The 22,292-nt window shown below is 34.8% G+C and overlaps 1 non-coding gene across 1 annotated transcript; it reads left to right on the top strand.

Annotated features, from left to right (window-relative positions):
• The first annotated feature begins 20,013 nt into the window (after nucleotides 1-20,013).
• Nucleotides 20,014-20,117, top strand: LOC130983993 (small nucleolar RNA R71). The gene has a single exon (XR_009087956.1). It is a non-coding gene; the product is annotated as a small nucleolar RNA R71 (small nucleolar RNA).
• The last annotated feature ends 2,175 nt before the right edge of the window (nucleotides 20,118-22,292 follow it).

Here is a 22,292-nt window from a genome sequence, read left to right as displayed (position 1 = left end):
GTCACCTATGCAATTCGGCTAGAATTGTGATAGAAGTAGACATCTTCATTGATGAGAATAAGCCCATCACTAAGAAGAGGATGTAGCAAACTAGAGAGCATGCACATGAGCCTGTGCAACCGCCTCTGCATGAGATCCCTACGATGCCTCAAGGGATGTATTTTCCTCCTCAAAGCTATAAAGATCAATGGCAGACTTCTCTTGGAGAACTAAGCCCTAATATGGAGCAATTGAGGGTGGAGCATTAAGAGCATTTCACCATCCTCAATGAAATAAGAGAAGATCAAAGAGCCATAAGGGAAGAACAAAGAGTCATGAGGGAAGAACAACAAAGACAAAGGAGTGACATTGAAGAGATCAAGCACTACATTGGATCCTCAAGGAGGAGTAGTAGGCACCATCACTAAGGTGGACTCGTTTTCTTAATTCCCTTTCCTCATGATATTTTCTGTTTTCTATTATGTTTTACTATCTGTTCTCTTGTTCTTGTTGCATGATCATCTATGTTTTAAGGCTATAAAATGTTCCACATATCTCTCACCTTGCTTAAAAGAAAATTTTATTTGAAAAGAATTGAGAAATACATGAATTTTGAGTTTTGTAATAAGAATAATTAATTGTGGCATTGCTTTTGTTTTCTGAATGTATGAATGAACAGTGCATATTTGAAATTGGAATTAAGAATGTTGGCTCTTGAAAGAATGATGATGAAAGTGAAGTATTATCAGTAATCTGAAAAATCCAAAAATTGATTCTTGAAGAAAGAAAATGCAGCAAAAAGCAAAAGAAAAAGCATGTGCAACAAAAGAAGAAAATGCATGAAAAAAAAAAAGCAAAGCAGAAAAAGCCAATAACCCTTTAAACTAAAAGACAAGGGTAAAAGGATCCAAGGCTTTGAGCATCAATGGTTAGAAGGGCCTAAAGAAAACAAATCCTGGCCTAAGCGACTCAACCAAGCTGTCCCTAACCATGTGCTTTTGGTGTGAATGTGTCAAGTGAAAAACTTGAGACTAAGTAGTTAAAGTCGTGATCCAAAGCAAAAAGAGTGGGCTTAAGAACTCTGGATACCTCTATCTGGGGATTCTAGCAAAGCTAAATCACAATCCAGAAGGGTTCACCTAGTTAAAATGTCTGTAACATTTATGTATCCGGTGGTAATACTGGAAAACAAAGTGCTTAGGGTCACGGCCAAGACTCTAAAAGCTGTGTTCAAAGAATCAAAAAGAACTAAACTAGGAGAATCAATAATATCATCTAGATTCTAAAGTCCTAGAGATGCCAACATTTCAGAGTTTCAATGGATAGTGAGGTGCTAAAACTATTTAGAAGCAAAAAGCTACTAAGTCCTGCTCATCTGATTGAAACTGAGCTTCATTAAAAACTCTAAAATTTATTGTACCTATAGACATCCAAATGGAGAGTTCTCAATGGCTATTGAAAGCCAACATCCAGAGCTTTCCCAAAATATATAATAGATCATACTTTACTTTATAATAGATGGCCCAAAACTGGCATCCAATGCCAGCCTCCCGCCCCATTCCAGGCGTCCAGCGCCCACCAAGGAGAGACCAGCGTCCAAACACCCAAAGAGGTGCCCCTAGCCAGCGTTCAACACCCTAGAGCCCTTCTAGCACGTGGATCTCAATAAAGTTCAGCCTAAACACTCACCAAGTGGGCCCCAGAAGTGAATTTTAGCACTAAAAGACTGTTTACCCTTTTAATGTAATCCTTAGTCATTAGTTAGTATTTAAAGACTTTTACACCTCTCATTGGAGGAGGACGCACACCATATTTTCATTTATCATTGTATTCTCTATCAGTATGAGTTTCTAAACCTCCTAGGTTGAGGGGAGGAGCCCTGCTGAGTTTTATGAATTAATAAAAGTATTATTGTTTCTCTTCAATCCGTGCTTGATTCAATTCTAAGATGTATCTTCATTCTTCAACTTGATAAATGGGATGACCCGTGACAATTATTTTCGTTCTTCATACTAAGACCGCGTGCCTGACAACCAGCCATGTTCTTCTTGGGTTCGTGTGAATACGTAACTAGAAAGCATCGAACCACCAGCTTGATTATAATTCTCTTAGACGGCTAATCCATGACCTCGTTGGGGACTTCTCGAGATACCAGTTCAGCCGAGGTATGGGGAGATTAGGGGCTTTGTGGTAGAGGCTAGAACCCAAAGGCACAACATTCTCTGATCCAGAAGATTCAACCTTGTCTGTGGCGTTTTGAGTAGGATCATAAAGGAGAATGAACTGCAGGAGCTTCACCCTCAATCAGAATGGATCCACACTAACTCTGGAGTTCAGATCTGGAGGAGTATTGGCGGCTGCTCAAACCAGCATCAATCACATACAGCTTACCATGGAAGAAATCATTCACAGTTGAAGAAGACAGTAAGACTAGAGTTAATCCAGAAGGACAAAGCATCTCCAAGCCTTAACCATCTTCTTATCATAGTTTACATGACTTTTGAGTTCTAAGTAACGTTCTCTTTCTATTTCACTTTTATGCATTCAAATCCAACAACTCTTCTATTCGCTTGACTAAGATCTACAAGATAACCATAACTTGTTTCAAATCACAATCCTTGTGGGATCGACCTTGACTCACTCAGGTATTACTTGGATGACCCTATGTACTTGCTGGTCTAGTTGTATAAAGTGTGGGAATTCGAGCACGATGCTAGCTGGAGTGGTGAAGAAACACATAGCATGCAGAAGAGGTTTTTCTGTGGTAAAGAGGATGGTAAGGCTGGCATAGCCTTAGTCAATGAAAGATTGTACAAGCACCTTAGAAGTTGGGTGGTCTAGATTGTACAAGCACCTTAGAAGTTGGGTGGTCTAGGAGTGGGTGATCTAGTAATTTGGAATACAATACTTATTATTTAAGTAGTAGTAGAGGTTTGCTAAGGAAGAATGTCCCGTGTGAAAAATGATAGTATGCTCTTCCAATAATTTAGTTTCTTATGAGAAGTTGGATACACAAAAGTTGCCTGTAAATGGTGGTCCATGGAAAGATATTTGCAACCTACAAGTAAGGGATGCACGTGTGAGAGATAAGTTTGTTGTAGGGATGGCCATGGTAGTAGGGATGGTTTAAGGATGAGGTTCTTGAAAGATACTTGGCTACAATCTAAAATCCTGAAGACTGAATTCCAAGGCTTGTACTCAGTGTCAACTCAGTAGAAATCAGTTATAGAAAATATGTGATTTTTGGAATGGCCTGGTCTGGATTTGAAGATTTCAATAAAGGGAAAAATTATACATATGGGAGACGAATTTATTGAATCAACTCTATGAGAGGCTACTTCTAGTTAAATTGATCATGGGTAATGTGGATATGTTGGTTTGAATTTTTTATAAGAAACATGGATACTTTACTAATTCATGTGCCGGATAGTGCAAGAGAGTTGTTGTCAAAACATGTGAAAAGTAACATGTTTGCTAAAACTAGATGAAAAGATTTAGTGCTATTGAGAATTGAATTATCTGCTTGGTTTGTGCTAGTGGGCCCATAAACACTAAGGTTCTCTTAGATATATTAGGGATCATTAACAGAAAGGATAATAATATTGTATAAGAAGAAAATTGAAATAATAGAAAATTATTTATTGTCTATAATTTTGTGTAAGAGGTGTAGTGTGCATTAGTGTATAAGTTTAGAAGATACTAATTTACCCATGTTTTGTGAAAGAAATTTTTGAGAGTGGGATAACATTTCCAATGAGGAAAGAAACACGAAAAAAGTGGATTATTATCCTCTGTGATGTAGTTTTCATTATCTGGTTGAGCAATAATTAGTAAATAGGAGGTGTGAGTACTATAAGAATACATAAAGTTCATAGTTTGAGTATTTTAGTTGTATTTATTTCTTTTTAACTCTTCAAATGCAATAAGCTCTACGATAAGTGTTGAGCTCTTTCTATCTTTTAAAAAAAAATATTATTATTTTTTAAAAAAAATGAGTTTAACACAACAAATAAAACATATAAGATAAATAAAAAGTCACAAAGTTAGAAAAACAATTTTATGCTGTCCTTGAAATTGTCAACAACTAATGAAATCAAACACCACTCCATCTCATGTAGCTTTTGAATAACATGCCTATAATCTCATCAATTTTTATTATTTTATGTTGAAACATGATCTCATTTTTTTCTAACCAAATATTTTAAATAAAAAAGAAATCAATCAACCACTTTCTATGCATGTTTTTTCTGGTTCAATCAACATTATTCTTATATTTTGTTGATAATTATATTCTTAAAAACATCATGACAATTTTTTAAAATATTTCAAATAATTTAAATAAAAAATTAACAATTTATACTAACAAATTAACATAATCACTATCTTTTTACAATTCTTTACATCTTCACATTAAAAAATAAAAAAATATAAAAAATAAAAAAATAAAAAAACTCGATAACAAGGAGATCGAAATATTATTAAACAGAACCTACAAAAAAAAGGAGGAACAGAATAAATCTACAATGGCTAAAAACGAGAAATAGAGAGGAAAAATTTATGGCGAGTAAAATATTTTTTATTATTACCTAATAAAAAATTCAAAGAGATTTCATTATATCTTAAGAAAGTATCATTATTAGCCTAATAGTAACTAGGTATAAAAGTCAATAGTTTTTTAGGAAAAGTAATTTCTTTGTGTATTGATACCATAATATTAAAATTCTTTTCATATGCTACCTATATTTTTTCAGCAAAATATCATCACTAGTTAAGTACAACAAAGAAAAGGAACAAAATAAAATAAGACATTACAAAATTACAAATGTAAAGAATGCACCACTAAACACAATCACAAATGAGAAAAGGACAATTGAATGCATCCTAAAAATAAAGAAATTTTCTAAAATAATGTAATTTTCGCCTTTAATTTTTGGAAAATACCTAATTAATAGCTAGACCAACACTTAATCTATTTATTATTTTTTCATATTAAGACAAGTATGTCTTTGAAAAATTTTGTGACGAAACTATAGGTCTATATACAACATGCCAACACTAAATAAGTTCATGAGAAAATTTTAGGAGAGACTTATAAATCTTTCAAAAAAAAAAAATATCAAATAAATCTTTAAAAAATTGAACTACTAAACTTCAAGGTTCCTAAAAAATTACAAATAAGTCTTATTAGAGACTTACATGTTATTTAATTCATTCAAAAACCTATAAGTCCTTTATATTTTTTTTAAAAAAACTTGGTATTTTAGGGACTTATAAGTCTTTCAAAAAAATTTTTAAGAGACTATTTTTTCTAGATAAAATAATATATAACAGCATAAACAATTACAGAAAGTATTATTTTAACTTTTAGTTACTTCAAAATTTTAAAAAATATTTAATATAAAGTTTTTTTCCAAATATTTTTTATATTCTTCAAAACTATTCCCAACATTTAATTTAGTTCAATTTTATTCTCAAGATTTGAAAGTAAATCATTGTCATCATCGTCTTTCCAGCAGTATTTCTCATACTTTCTAACCTTATCATTGATATTATTAGCATTCCTACATCATGCTACAAAAAGGCACCCACACCACTCAAATTGTACTCAACACTACTAGCGGCACCATTCATCGTTACCTTGGCTACCCTTCGCTACTTCTTCTCCTCTCTTTATCTGCTTTCTAATTGCACTACCATCCTTCTTTGTAGTTTTTTTTATCACCTTTTTTCTTCACTTTTGTTGCCTTCATTACTCCGATCTTCCTCCAACTCAAATTCTTTATGGTCAAACTTATCCTCTTTTGTTAGCTTCACATACCTCAATTGAGTTTTGATAATTAACAAACTCAAATATAATTTAAAATTTCGTAATTTTTTATCTAACATTTTCACCAAAGAAAGCATTACCTAAATTCAAAAATTATATTTGAGTAAATAGTTCACCTCAATGTGTATCTCTCAACTCTCAAGTAATAACAAACCTTACAAATTATGTTACTATCTCACGCAGAAAAACACTTAAAGGATTGAAAAGTGCTTACTCAAAAAGTGTCATAGCAAAACGTGTTTGAGTTTAATAATTTAATTCAAGGGGATGACTTCAATGGACCAACTAGAATTTTAAATCTTAATGATTCATGTAAAAAAATATAAAATAATCTTATAAAATGTCTATACTATTCTTTTTTCTATCTTCTCTTCAATTAAACATCTTCCATCATAATGTTTACTGTTATTACTATCAAAATATCAACGCCACCATTAATGGTAGCACCAACACTATTATTACTCTCTCTTTTATTGTGAAATTGTTCTTCTTGTTATGCATTCAAACTTCAAACTAAATCATTGTCTCTTTTATATTTTCTATCCAACACACTCTTGTAAACTTGGAGATCTTCTCCGTCCCGAAACTCTTCCTTAAAGACACTAAAGCTGCATGGCAGAAACTGATGTCATGGTTCCCTTCGGCAGCGCTGACAGGGGGTGATAGTGAGCGGAAGAGATCGAGGCGGAGATACTGAATTAGTGTTCTGGTGAGACAATGAAGCAGGATGGTGGCGTGGTTCTTTGAATGAAATTTAAGGCAAAAAGATGAACCCAACTTCTAAATAATGATCCGTGCAAAAAATTATTTTGACAGTAGTATGTTGATGTTTAGAGTGTTGCAGAAAAAAAAGAAAGAATAAAAATAAAATTTTAAAATAAAATTATTTTTTAAATTATTTAAATATAAATATGATTATTTTATAATTAATAAAAATTTTAAATCTTAACTATTGGTTCAAAATTTAAATAGTGATGATTCATAAAAAATTTTAGACTATCAAAAACCATAATATACTTTTCTCATACAAAAAGCTTCTTTAATTCAAATGTACTTAGCAAGCCAAACTGTTTGAATATAAAGTATAGTAAAAACTACCAAAAGGGGAAAAAGATATTGGCATAAGAAAAAATGCATTTACCCTTTATAACTTCTTATTTTAAAAGGTGCCAGTGTGTGAAAAAATGTGCGTAACAATCCTTAAATACTTCAAGATTATAAATATTTTCTCATGGTTCTTTTTTGTTGGTCTTGGTACTTATGGAAGGAAGTATAAATATTTTATAATTTAGGACTTTTTTGTACATCCATATTAGATTATATTTTTGTAAATATATATAGGAAAAGGTCGTGTTCAATTGATAAACATCTCAAGACTAACTTAAAACTATGATAGATTTTCGAATTGAGTTCTTAAGATTTTAGACTTCTTAACACTCCTTCTATACATTGTGCATCTTTGTATATCACATAATCTTTCTATAAATTAATCTAGTAGTGATATTTAATCCTAAAAATATTTAAAAAAAATGATATCTAAGGCCCTTAGTGTAACACCCTAAATTTTTATGCCGATACAATATTTTTTGAAAATATTCTTTTTCAATAATTTTTATCTTGGCCAAGCGTTTTCGAATCTCGAAAATAAAATAAATAATAATATAATATTATTATATTATTATTTTATTTTATCTATTATAACTAAAATAGAGTTTTGATGATGATATTATTATTAAGTTTAATATTTGCCGATATAAGTAAATATCGGTACTTTTTAGTGAATTTAAGTTTGCTAATACTTCATCATAGATTTTATATTCTTGTAATCACCAAATTACAAATGTCATTTATATTAGTAACTCATATATATATATATATATATATATATATATATATATATATATATATATATATATATGTGTGTGTGTGTGTGTGTATATTATTATCTGTGTTTTAATACATCTAATTTTTATAATTATCTGTTTAAAATATTTATAACTTGAACCACTGACCCAGCAGCTTAAAACCTTGACACCTAGCCTCTTAATGACACTTGCCCTTTAAATTAAACACATCATCATCATTATTAATCATCTAATCTCATTTCCTTCCTTCTTGATCACCGAAGCCAAAGATCTCATTTCCTTTCCTCTTGATCACTGAAGCCAAAGAGAAAAGAGAAAGAGCCATGAGTGAGAGAGAACGAGAACCACCATGACTGAAAGCCTTAATTCGGGGCTTAATTTCTTGAGTTTCATAACTTCTGTAAAAAATTTAAACTGATTAAAGTATTTATCCCTTCTTCCTCTTCACAACGATGCCATTTTTCATGGAAGGAATCACGAGTTGAAGTCTCCCTCCCTCCATGTATGGTTCGGCCGAGTGAAGTCAGAAGTGGAATAGCCGATTTTGACATTTTTTTCTTGAATTTCTCTCTTAGAAAGCTTTCTTGATATTTCATTTTGGTGGATGTCATACAAAGGTAGGATTTAAAAATTTTTGTGATCAATAAATCTATTAACATTGTGTGATTGCTGGGCTGTAAATTTGTGTTTGAATTTTGAGTGTTATTATATTGAATTATGTTGAAAGTTGATGAAATAATTTGGTTCCAAGAAATGCTAGAAAAACAGAACTGAACAGCAATGTTTAACGATAAATGTAAGCTAGAATCATGATGAAAATAATGTGATTTGGTGGCTGGAAATTGGATTTGAACGTTGAGAAAAATCAGTTATAAAAAAGATTGAAAAACTAGTTAAAAACCAAGTAAAATCTGATGAATTTTTTATGAGTTTGCTTTGATTCCTTGAAGAACACCAAACCCTCATGTTTTAATCATTTCATGGCTAAATTATAATTAATAAAGAGTTTTGGAGTTGAAAGTTAATTCAAAAAAAATTTGGGGGTTAAAACAAAATTTTTAAAAGTTAAGTGGTTAAAGCAGAATTTTTAAAAAGTTTGGGAGTCAAAATGAATTTTTAAAAGTTTTGAAGAATTAAATATTATTAACTGAATTTTAACTCTAAAATATTATAATATATTATTATTATTTTTATTTAAATAATTATCTTAATAATAAAAGATATAATATAACTAAAAGTGATAAACATACAAGTTTTTCTAAAAGTTTTAGAAAGACAATTTACACTCAGAATTGTATGACTATCTCTTTCATAAAATATTTAGGAAAAGGTAAGGGAATAGTGTGAATATAATAAAAGATATTGGAAGAAAAAATTTAAAAGAATAAAAAAGAGAAAAGAAAAACGATAAGAACTTTTTGAATGTCTGTCTGCTGCCAAATGTGCAGTAGAGATATGGTAGTAAGTCCACCTAGAGTAGCTTCCTGAAGTAAAATATTATATACTTCAGCTAGAGAAGCAGCGCCTATAAGTATTTACAGAGGTTATGTTTAGCATACTTTAGCTGGAGAAGCAGCGCCTGTAAGAAAGAGGATCTTACAGAAGATATGCCACTAGAAGCCATACCCAGACAAAGGTTGTTGGGTTATGTTAGGAGCGGATAGAAATCGACATATGAGCTCATTACATGCACTAAAAATAGACATGCATGATACTTGTTTGTACATCTTTCTTTGTTATATGTTTTTGTGATTCGTGAGTGTGTGCTTCTTGATTAATTATTTTTCTGTGCCTTTGGTTGTTAAAATTTGTATATATCCTGTAGTTGTTGTTGTTGGTTAAGTATAACATAAAATATAACTATCCCGACCCTACTAAAGACTTTCCAATTCTTACCCCTTCCTTTTCACCCTTCAGATAGAGTCAGGGATTCTGTTCTATGAGCTTCCACATCCTTATATATACCAGGACCCGGTACATTGTAGTTTCTATATAGTAGCCATGGAGCCTCGAGTACGCCTATACGTGTTATGTGACCATCCTTTTTAGCACCCTATAGATACCCACTGTACGTGTTTCCGCTATCGTGGCTTCATCCAAACGCATCCTACCATCGTTTCTCAGAAGGACCTAGACATCATATTCTAACACAGTAGGTGGACCACGTAGTTTTTTAGCCTAACCTAGTTGAGTAGTTTATTCCTGCACCTTATCCTGATTGGGACCTTCTTTTCGAGCCGATGGTATCATCTTTGTCAGGCATAGATTCAAGGGATTAGTCAGGACCTCCAGTAGAGGGATTAGATCACATATCAGCAAATAGACTTGTGTTCGCGGGCGACCCTACACACATAGACATCAACAGTGGTAGTAGTTCCAGGAGTTTCCCTGACATCAAAGTGATTTTTGATGATGATGAGGACTCGGAGGAGGATTCGGAAATGGTGGAGATCTTGTTTTCTGATAGCGACAGTTAGAGAATGGTAGAATGTTTTGATAGCAATATAGCTTAGCACTAGTGTTTTGGTTTATACTCTCACTATTTGTTATAACCGCATAGAAATTAGGAGTTTGTTAGACTTACTAGGATAGTTCAAGCACTAGACTAGGGGCTTCATCTATGGTCCAGGATCCAGAGTGTCAAGTGTATATATATGTACATAGTTATGAGTAAGAGTGTATGAGAATATGCAGTACTGACTTCTTTTGGATAATGTTTTTGTTCTGTTATGTGTTTAGTTTTCTTGTGTTTTATTTATGAGTAAAGTATCGTTTTTGTCCCTAACGTTTGGGGTAAATCCTATTTGTGTCCCTAACATTTAAATCGTCCTATTTGTATCCCTAACGTTTGTAAAAGTGATTCAATGTTATCTTGCCGTCAATTACACATCATGAATGCTTTAGTTTGAGTTTTAAAAATCTCTTCTTGAAGTTAGAATATAAATGTCTGGGATAGATTTGATGATCCACTTTGAAAAGTAGCTCATCAAAAGTTGAAACTAATTCCTACAACATTTACATAATTCACTTTTTTAGGAACATAATTGAATTTAAAACACAAAGAGTGGGTATAATATTAAAATCGAACACATCCAGGTGAGACCTAATTGAAAATGAATACATCCAAGTGAGAATAATTGAAAAATATAATCTGATTTGTTAGTATAATTGATAGTAGGATAACACTGAATCACTTTTATAAACGCTAGGGATACAAATAGGACGATTTAAACATTAGGGACACAAATAGAACTTACCCCAAACGTTGGGGACAAAAACGATACTTTACTCTTTATTTATTCTTCTAATTTTTATTTTCATGTATGTTGTTTTCGGTTATCCATATCCTTTTGTATAAAAAAAGAGATTTCCAACAAAATCGATCACGTGCTAACAAGGTTACATGCTTAATATTATATAGTAGTTATTGGTGCACGAAAATTACACTCACACTATGTAATTCCGCACGACTAACCAGCAAGTGCACTGGGTCGTCCAAGTAATACCTTATGTGAGTAAGGGTCGATCCCATGGAGATTGTTGGCTTGAAGCAAGCTATGGTTATCTTATTATTCTTAGTCAGGATACTGATAGGGTTTTTTTAGTTTCAGTTGTAAAAAGTAAAAGAGCATAAAATTAGTAATTATTACGCAGTAATGGAGAATATGTTGGAGTTTTGGAGATGCTTTATCTTCTGAATCTCTGCTTTCCTACTGTCATCTTCTTCACGCACGCAAGGTTCCTCCTATGGCAAGCTGTGTGTTGGTGAATCACCGTTGTCAATGGCTACCATTCGTCCTCTCAGTGAAAATGGTCCAAATGCGCTGTCACCGCACGGCTAATCATCTGTCAGTTCTTGATCATGTCGGAATAGGATCCATTGATCCTTTTGCGTCTGTCACTACGCCCAACACTCGCGAGTTTGAAGCTCGTCACAGTCATCCAATCCCTGAATCCTACTCAGAATACCACAGACAAGGTTTAGATTTTCTGGATTCTCAAGGATGCTGCCAATGAATTCAAGCTTATACCACGAAGATTCTGATTAAGAAATCCAAAAGATATTCATTCAATCGAAGGTAGAACGGAGGTGGTTATCAGGCACGCGTTCATAGATTGAGAATGGTGATGAGTGTCACGAATTATCACCTTCATCATGGTTAAGTACGAATGAACATCTTAAAGAGAAACAAGCGTGTTTGAATAGAAAACAGAAATAATTGCATTAATTCATCGAGACGCTGTAGAGCTCCTCACCCCCAACAATAGAGTTTAGAGACTCATGCCGTCAAAAAGTACAAAGTTCAGATCTAAAATGTCATGAGATCCAAAATAAGTCTTTAAAAGTTGTTTAAATACTAAAATAATAAACTAAGTTTATAGAAAATGAGTGAACTAAGATGGATAGTGCAGAAATCCACTTCTGGGGCCCACTTGGTGTGTGCTGGGGCTGAAACTTAAGCTTCTCACGTGCCTGGGCTGTTTCTAGAGTTAAATGTCAGGTTGTAACCTGTTTCTGGCGTTTAACTCCAACTTGCAACCTGTTTCTGGCGTTCAACTCCAGAATGCAACATGGAACTGGGGTTAAACGCCAGTTTACGTCGTTTATCTTCGAGAAAAGTATGGACTATTATATATTTCTGGAAAGCCCTAGATGTCTACTTTCCAACCCAATCAAGAGCGCGCCAATTGGTCTCTTGTAGCTCCAAAAAATCCATTCTGAGTGCAGAGAGGTCAGAATCCAACAGCATCAGCAGTCCTTTTTCAGCCTGAATCAGATTTTTGCTCAGCTCCCTCAATTTCTGCCAGAAAATACCTGAAATCACAAAAAAATACACAAACTCATAGTAAAGTCCAGAAATATGAATTTTTCCTAAAAAATAATAAAAATATACTAAAAACTATATGAAATTACCCCCAAAAAGCGTATAAAATATCCGTTCATCACAACACCAAACTTAAACTGTTGCTTGTCCTCAAGCAACTAGATAAATAAAATAGGATCAAAAGAAATCAAGAAGCAATAATATCTCAGAGTTTTAAGTGAAGCTCAGATTCTAATTAGATGAGCGGGACTAGTAGCTTTTTGCTTCCGAACAGTTTTGGCATCTCACTTTATCCTTTGAAATTCAGAATGATTGGCATCTATAGGAACTCAGAATTCAGATAGTATTATTGATTCTCCTAGTTTACTATGTTGATTCTTGAACACAGCTCCTTTATGAGTCTTGGCTGTGGCCCTAAGCACTTTGTTTTCCAGTATTACCACCAGATACAAAAATGCCACAGACACATAACTGGGTGAACCTTTTCAGATTGTGACTCAACTTTGCTAACGTCCCCAATTAGAGGTGTCCACAGTTCTTAAGCACACTCTTTTGCTTTGGATCACGACTTTAACCACTCAGTCTCGAGCTTTTCGCTTGGACCTGCATGCCACAAGCACATAGTTAGGGACAGCTTGATCTAGCCGCTTAGGCCTGGATTTACTTCCTTGGGCCCTCCTATCCATTGATGCTCAAAGCCTTGGATCCTTTTCACCCTTGCCTTTTGGTTTAAAGGGCTATTGGCTTTTTCTATCTCTTTTGCTTTTTTTACTGCTTTTTCTTGCTTTAAGAATCAATTTCATGATTTTTCAGATCAGCAATAATATTTCTCTTGTTCATCATTCTTTTAGGAGCCAATAATTTTAACATTCATAAAATTCAATATAAAAAATATGCAATGTTCAAGTATTCATTCAGAAGACAAAAAGTATTTCCACCACATATAAATAATTAGAATTTTCCTTATTAAGAACTCGAACAAATATTGTCTCTTTATTCTAAAAATCTACTATTTTTTTCATGTTTGATGATGATGATTGAAATAAATTATAGCTTAATTAGAGATAAAATAAAAATAGAGATACTAATTACTACTACTTCATATATGACTTCTAAGGTAAATTCCTAATAAGAACAATTATCACAGAATTAAAGCTAAGATTAGGACTCAACAACCTTTATTTTGGGAGGTGGATGCTCCCTTAGTCTGTGGAGTGTGTGGTCCTTCAAGAGACAGCTTCTGACGCTTTAGTTCCCTCAATTCATGTCTCTGCTCCTCTTGTTCCCCAAGCAGTTTGCAAAGCATGCTATTTTGATTTTTCTGTTCTTCCTTTAGTTGGTCCATAGCTTCTTGCAACTTGGTGAAAGATGCTTCAAGACGCTCCCACTATTCAATTTGAGGGATTTCCGGGAGGAACTCCTGTGCTCTCTTCTTGATGGGGTCGTCCTGCACTTGTTGTCCTTCTATTGACTTTTTAGTGATTGGTCGGTCAACTGAGATATACTCAGTCACTCCCATCTTCACCCCAGCATCTTTACATAGCATAGAGATTAAGCTTGGATAAGCCAATTTGGCATCTTTGGAGTTCTTGTTTGCAATTGTGTAAAGTTCACAAGAAATCAGCTGATGAACTTCCACTACTTCTCCCAACATAATGCAATGGATCATTACTACTCTTTTGATGGTGACTTCAGAGCGGTTGCTAGTGGGCAGTATAGAACGTCCAATGAAGTCCAGCCAGCCTCTGGTGACGGGTTTGATATCTTCTCTCTTGAGTTGATTTGGGACACCCTTGGTGCTGGTTATCCACTTGGTTCTAGGGAGGCATATGTCCTCTAGAATTTCGTCCAAGCCCTTATTTATTCTTGGTGCACGGATTTTGTGATCATCAACAATGGCTTCAATAATTTGATAGCTCTCACACGTGAATTACACTTAGTCACAACTCCGCACAACTAACCAGCAAGTGCACTGGATCGTCCAAGTAATACCTTACGTGAGTAAGGGTCGATCCCACGGAGATTGTTGGTATGAAGCAATCTATGGTCATCTTGTAAATCTCAGTCAGGCTGATTCAAATGTGATTGGATTAGATAATTAAAAGACAAATAAAATAGGATAGAAATACTTATGTAAATTAATGGTGGGAATTTCAGATAAGCGTATGGAGATGCTTGTCCCTGTTGAATCTCTGTTTTCCTACTGCTTTCATCCAATCCTCCTTACTCCTTTCCATGGCAGCTGTATGTAGGGCATTACCATTGTCAATGGCTACATCCCATCCTCTTAGTGAAAATGGTCCAAATGCTCTGTCACAGCACGGCTAATCATCTGTCGGTTCTCAATCAGGTTGAAATAGAATCTCGTGATTCTTTTGCGTCTGTCACTAACGCCCAGCCTTCAGGAGTTTGAAGCTCGTCACAGTCATTCAATCCCGGAATCCTACTCGGAATACCACAGACAAGGTTAGACTTTCCGGATTCCCATGAATGCTGCCATCAATTCTAGCTTATACCACGAAGATTCTGATCAAGGAATCTAAGAGATATGCGCCCGGTCTAAGGTAGAACAGAAGTGGTTGTCAGTCACACGCGTTCATAGGTGAGAATGATGATGAGTGTCACGGATCATCACATTCATCAAGTTGAAGTGCAACGAATATCTTAGAACAGGAATAAATCGAGTTGAATAGAAAATAGTAGTAATTGCATTGAAACTTGAGGTACAGCAGAGCTCCACACCCTTAATCTATGGTGTGTAGAAACTCCACCGTTGAAAATACATAAGTGATAGGTCCAAGCATGGCCGAATGGCCAGCCCCCAAGTGGTCACAAGACCGAATGAAAAAAAGACCCTTAATAAACTAGTAAAAAGTTCTATTTATACTAAACTAGCTACTAGGGTTTACAGAGGTAAGTAATTGATGCATAAATTCACTTCCGGGGACCACTTGGTGTGTGCTTGGGCTGAACTTGATCTATCCACGAGCTGAGGCTTTTCTTGGAGTTGAACACCAAGTTGTAACGTGTTTTGGGCATTTAACTCTGGTTCGTGACGTGTTTCTGGCGTTTGACTCCATAATGCAGCATGGAACTGGCGTTGAGCGCCAGTTTATGTCATCTAATCACGAATAAAGTATGAACCATTATATATTGTTGGAAAGCTCTGGATGTCTACTTTCCAACGCTGTTGAGAGCGCACCATTTGGAGTTCTGTAGCTCCAGAAAATCCATTTCGAGTGCATAAAGGTCAGAATCCAACAGCATCAGGAGTCCTTTGTCAGCCTTTTATCAGATTTTTGCTCAGGTTCCTCAATTTCAGCCAAAAATCACCTGAAATCACAAAAAATCACACAAACTCATAGTAAAGTCCAGAAATGTGAATTTAACACAAAAACCAATGAAAACATCCCTAAAAGTAACTAGATCCTACTAAAAACTACCTAAAAATAATGCCAAAAAGCGTATAAATTATCCGCTCATCACAACACCAAACTTAAATTGTTGCTTGTCCCCAAGCAACTGAAAGTCAATTAGGATAAAAAGAAGAGAATACACTATAAATCTCAAAATATTAATGAATATTAATTCTAATTAGATGAGCGGGACTTGTAGCTTTTTGCCTTTGAACAGTTTTGGCATCTCACTTTTTCCTTTGAAGTTTAGAATGATTGGCTTCTCTAGGAACATAGAATTTCGAATAGTGTTATTGATTCTCCTAGTTAAGTATGTTGATTCTTAAACACAGCTACTTTTATGAGTCTTGGCCGTGGCCCTAAGCACTTTGTTTTCCAGTATTACCACCGGATACATAAATGCCACAGACACATGACTGGGTGAACCTTTTCAGATTGTGACTCAGCTTTGCTAGAGTCCCCAGTTAGAGGTGTCCAGAGCTCTTAAGCACACTCTTTTTTGCTTTGGATCACGACTTTAACCACTCAGTCTCAAGCTTTTCACTTGGGCCTTCATGACACAAGCACATGGTTAGGGACAGCTTGATTTAGCCGCTTAGGCCTGGATTTTATTTCCTTGGGCCTTCCTATCCATTGATGCTCAAAGCCTTGGATCCTTTTTACTCTTGCCTTTTGGTTTTAAGGGCTATTGGCTTTTTCTGCTTGCTTTTTCTTTTTCTTTCTTTTTTTTTTCCACTTTTCTTCTTTTTTTTTCCGCAAGCCTTGTTCTTTCACTGCTTTTTCTTGCTTTAAGAATCAATTTCATGATTTTTCAGATTATCAATAACATTTCTCTTTTTCTTCATTCTTTCAAGAGCCAACAATTTTAACATTCATAAACAACAAGATAAAAAATATGCACTGTTTAAGCATTCATTCAGAAAACAAAAAGTATTGTCAACACATCAATATAATTAAACTAAATTCAAGGATAATTTCGAAATTCATGTACTTCTTGTTCTTCTGAATTAGAAACATTTTTTATTTAAGAGAGGTGAAGGATTCATGGAATTATTTATAGCCTTAAGACATAGTTACTAAATACTAATGATCATGTAATAAAGACACAAAACATAGATAAACATGAAGCATAAAAATAAAAAAACAAAGAATTAAGAACAAGAAAGTTAAGGAATGAGTCCACCTTAGTGAGGGTGGCGCCTTCTTGAAGGACCAATGGTGCTTTGAGCTCCTCTATGTCTCTTCCTTGCCTTTGTTGCATGATCCCTAATGATTAAGGTGCTCTTATCTTTAGTTGCTCCCAATAATTGTGTGGAGGAAAATGTATTCCCTGAGGTATCTCAGGGATCTCTTGATGAGGGAATTCCTCATGCTCTCTTAATGTGCAGTCAAATGCTTCTTCAACTGAGCTATGGACCCTTGAGATGAATCTCTCCATCTCCCATGACTCGGAGGTGGAAGCTTTTTGTCTTCCCTTTTTTCTTCTTTTTTTTTTTAGGTTTCTCTGGCCTTAGGTGCCATCAATGGTTATGGAAAAACAAAAAGCTTATGCTTTTACCACACCAAACTTAAAATATTGCTCGCCCTCGAGCAAGAGAAGAAAGAAGAGAAGAGGAAGAAGAAGAAACTATGGAGGAGAGGGGGAGAGGTGTATTCGGCCATGTAGGGTGGGTTTGGGTGGGAAAGAGATTTTGAATTTTGAAGTTTGAAGATAGGTGGGGTATATGGGAAAGAGTGGATGGATGTGAGTGGTGAATAAAAAACAGAAGGGATGACCGTGAATGGAGAGAGAGAGGGTGAGATAGGTGGGGATCCTGTGAGGTCCACAGATCCTGAGATGATCCTGTGGGGTCCACAGATCCTAAGGTGTTCCTGTGGGGTCCACAGATCCTGAGGTGTCAAGGATTTACATCCCTGCACCAATTAGGCATGTAGAATGCCTTTGCATACATTTGTGGCGTTTAAACGCCGAAGTGATGCTCATTCTGGGCGTTTAACTCCCATGTGCAGCATGTTTCTGGCGTTGAACGCCAGGTCCATGCTTGTTTCTGGCGTTCAGCGCCAGCTCTCCTCAAGGTGTATTCCTGGCGTTTGAACACCGATATGTTGCTTGTTTCTGGCGTTCAACGCCAGATCCATGCTCTGTTCTGGCGTTGAACGCCAGCCAGATGCTCCTTACTCGCGTTTATACGCCAGTAAGTCCTTCCTCCAGGGTGTGATTTTTCTTCTGCTGTTTTTTATTCTGTTTTTAATTTTTGAATTTTTTTCGTGACTCCACATGATCATGAACCTAATAAAACATAAAAGAACAATAAAATAAAATAAAATTAGATAAATAAAAATTGGGTTGCCTCCCAACAAGCGCTCTTTTAGTGTCACTAGCTTGACAGTGGGCTCTCTTGGAGCCACAAATGGTGATCAGGTCAATGTTGTGGACTCCCAACACTAAACTTAGAGTTTGGATATGGGGGTTCAACACCAAACTTAGAGTTTGGTTGTGGCCTCCCAATACCAAACTTAGAGTTTGATTGTGGGGGCTCTGTTTGACTCTGTACTGAGAGAAGCTCTGCATGCTTACTCTCCCTTGTTACAGAAGGATAGCCGTGTGCCTTAAACACAAGGTAGTCCCCATTCAATTGAAGGACTAATTCTCCTCTGTTAACATCTATCACGGCTTCTGCTGTGGCTAGGAAAGGCCTTCCAAGGATGATGCATTCATCCTCCTCCTTCCTAGTGTCTAAGATTATGAAATCAGCAGGGATGTAAAGGCCTTTAACCTTTACCAACACGTCCTCTACTAATCCATAAGCTTGTCTTACTGACTTGTCTGCCAATTGAATGAGAATAAGGCTGGTTGTACCTCAATGATCCCTAGCTTCTCCATTACAGAAAGTGGCATAAGATTTATGCCTGACCCCAGGTCACACAGAGCCTTGTTAAAGGTCATGGTGCATATGGTACAGGGTATTACGAATTTACCAGGATCTTGTCTCTTTTGAGGTAAAGTTTTCTGAACCCATGTATCTAGTTCACTAATGAGCAAGGGAGGTTCACCTTCCCAAGTCTCATTACCAAACAACTTAGCATTTAGCTTCATGATGGCTCCTAGATATTGAGCAACTTGCTCTCTAGTCACATCTTCATCCTCTTCTGAGGAAGAATAATCTTCAGAGCTCATGAATGGTAGAAGGAGATTTAGTGGAATCTCTATGGTCTCTATATGAGCCTCAGATTCCTTTAGGTCCTCAATAGGGAACTCCTTCTTGTTTGAGGGACGTCCCAGGAGGTCTTCCTCACTAGGATTTTCGTCCTTCTCCTCCCTTGTGCATTCGGCCATATTGATTACATCAATGGTCTTGCACTCTTCTTTTGGATTTTCTTCTGTATTGCTTGGGAGAATACTGGGAGGAGTTTCAGTGACTTTCTTACTCAGCTGGCCCACTTGTGCCTCCAAATTTCTGATGGAGGACCTTGTTTCACTCATGAAACTTAGAGTGGCCTTAGACAGATCAGAGACTAAATTTGCTAAATTAGAGGGGCTCTGCTCAGAATTCTCTGTCTGTTGCTGAGAAGATGATGGAAAAGGCTTGTTATTGCTTAGCCTGTTTTTTCCACCATTATGAAAGCCTTGTTGAAGCTTTTGTTAATCCTTCCATGAGAAATTTGGATGATTTCTCCATGATGAATTATAGGTGTTTCCATAAGGTTCACCCATGTAATTAACCTCTGCCATTGCAGGGTTCTCAGGATCATAAGCTTCTTCAGAAGCTGTCTCTTTAGTACTATTGGATGCATTTTGCCATCCATTCAGACTTTGAGAAATCATGTTGACTTGCTGAGTCAACACTTTGTTCTGAGCCAATATGGCATTCAGAGCATTAATTTCAAGAACTCCCTTCCTCTGAGGCGTCCCATTATTCACGGAATTCCTCTCAGAAGTGTACATGAATTGGTTATTTGCAACCATGTCAATAAGTTCTTGAGCTTTTGCAGGCGTTTTCTTTAAGTGAATGGATCCACCTGCAGAATGGTCCAATGACATCTTAGAGAACTCAAATAGACCATAATAGAATATATCTATCATGGTCCATTCTGAAAACATGTCAGAAGGACATCTTTTGGTCATCTGTTTGTATCTTTCCCAAGCTTCATAGAGGGATTCACCATCTTTTTGTTTGAAGGTCTGAACATCCACTCTAAGCTTGCTCAACTTTTGAGGAAGAAAGAACTTAGCCAAGAAAGCCGTGACCAGCTTATCCCAGGAGTCCAGGCTATCTTTAGGTTGTGAATCCAACCATGTTCTAGCTCTGTCTCTTACAGCAAAAGGGAAAAGCATGAGTCTGTAGACTTCAGGATCTACTCTATTCGTCTTTACAGTCTCACAGATATGCAAGAACTCAGTTAAAAACTGATAGGGATCTTCTGATGGAAGTCCATGAAACTTGCAGTTTTGTTGCATTAGAGCAACTAGTTGAGGTTTCAGCTCAAAATTGTTTGCCCTAATGGTAGGGATTGAGATGCTTCTTCCATCAAACTTGGAAGTAGGTGTAGTATAATCACCAAGCATCCTCCTTGCGTTATTGTTGTTAGGTTCGGCTGCCATGTCTTTTTCCTGTTCGAAAATTTCAGTAAGGTTGTCTCTGGATTGTTGTAATTTAGCTTCTCTTAATTTCTTCTTCAGAGTCCTTTCATGTTCAGGGTCAGCTTCAACAAGAATGCCTTTTTCCTTGTTCCTGCTCATATAGGGAAGAAAAGAACAAGAAAAGAAAGAAAAATCCTCTATGTCACAGTAAAGAGGTTCCTTATTGTTAGTAAAAGAAGAAAGGGAATAGGAGTGAAGAAGCATGAATAGTCTGAATAAAGGGTAAAGGTATGGGTAGTGATTTGAGATGAAGAGAGGTGAAGAGAAGTGTTAGTAAATAAATAAATAAATAGAAGAAGAGAAGAGGGAGAGAATTCGAAAATTAATTTTGAAAAGGAGTTAATGATTTTCGAAAATTAAAGATAAGATAGAATTAAAATTAAAATTTAAAACAATTAGTTAATTTAAAAAAGAATTTTGAAAAAGGGATGAGATATTTTTGAAAATTAGAGAGGGAAAAGTAGTTAGGTGGTTTTGAAAAAGATAAGAACCAAACAAAAAGTCAAATAGTTAGTTGAAAAAGATATTAAAGTCAAATTTGAAAAGATAAGAAGATAAGAAGTTAGATAAGATATTTTAAAATCAAATTTTTGGAAAAGATAAAATTTTGAAAAAGATATGATAAAAAAAAAGATAAGATAAAAAGATATGATAAAAAGATATGGTTGAAAAAGATTTTAAATTTTAAAATTAAAATTAATTACTTAACTAATAAGAAACTAAAAGATAAGATTCTAGAATTTAAGAATTGAACCTTTCTTAACAAGAAAGTAACAAACTTCAAATTTTTGAATCAATCACATTAATTGTTAGTGTAATTTCTAAAATTTGAAATAAAATTAAGACAAAGATTTTGAAAATAAATTTTAAAAATTTCGAAAATTAAAAAAAATTGAAAAAGATTTGATTTTTGAAAAAGATTTGAAAAGATAAGATTTTTAAAATCGAAAATTTGACTTGACTTATGAGAAACAACTAATTTTAAAATTTTTTTGACCAAGTCAACTCAATTTTCGAAAATTAGGAGAGAAATAAGGAAAATATATTTTTTTTTATTTTTGAATTTTTAATTATGAGAGAGAAAAACACAAATATGACCCAAAACATAAAAATTTTGGATCAAGATGTATGCAAGAACACTATGAATGTCAAGATGAACACCAAGAACACTTTGAAGATCAAGATGAACATCAAGAACATATTTTTGAAAAATTTTTGATGCAAAGAAAACATGCAAGACACCAAACTTAGAAATCTTTAATGCATGGATACTATGAATGCAAAAATGCACATGAAAAACAACAAAAGATACAAAACAAGAAAACATCAAGATCAAACAAGAAGACTTGTCAAGAACAACTTGAAGATCATGAAGAACACCATGAATGCATGAATTTTTGAAAAATGCAAGAAAAAGTTTTAAAGCATGCAATTGACACCAAACTTAAAAATTGACTCAAGACTCAAACAAGAAACATAAAATATTTTGGGTTTTTATGATTTTATGAATTTTTTTGTATTTTCTTAATTTATTTTCGAAAAAAAAAAGAAAATTTTTTTTTGAAAAATTTTTGAAAACAAAACAAAAAGAAAATTACCTAATCTGAGCAACAAGATGAACCGTTAGTTGTCCATAATCGAACAATCCCCGGCAACGGCGCCAAAAACTTGGTGCACGGATTTTGTGATCATCAACAATGGCTTCAATAATTTGGTAGCTCTCACACGTGAATTACA

The sequence above is a fragment of the Arachis stenosperma genome, chromosome 5 (genome assembly GCF_014773155.1).
Source record: "Arachis stenosperma cultivar V10309 chromosome 5, arast.V10309.gnm1.PFL2, whole genome shotgun sequence".
Lineage (NCBI taxonomy): Eukaryota > Viridiplantae > Streptophyta > Magnoliopsida > Fabales > Fabaceae > Arachis > Arachis stenosperma.
This window is presented reverse-complemented; position numbering and strand designations above follow the sequence as displayed.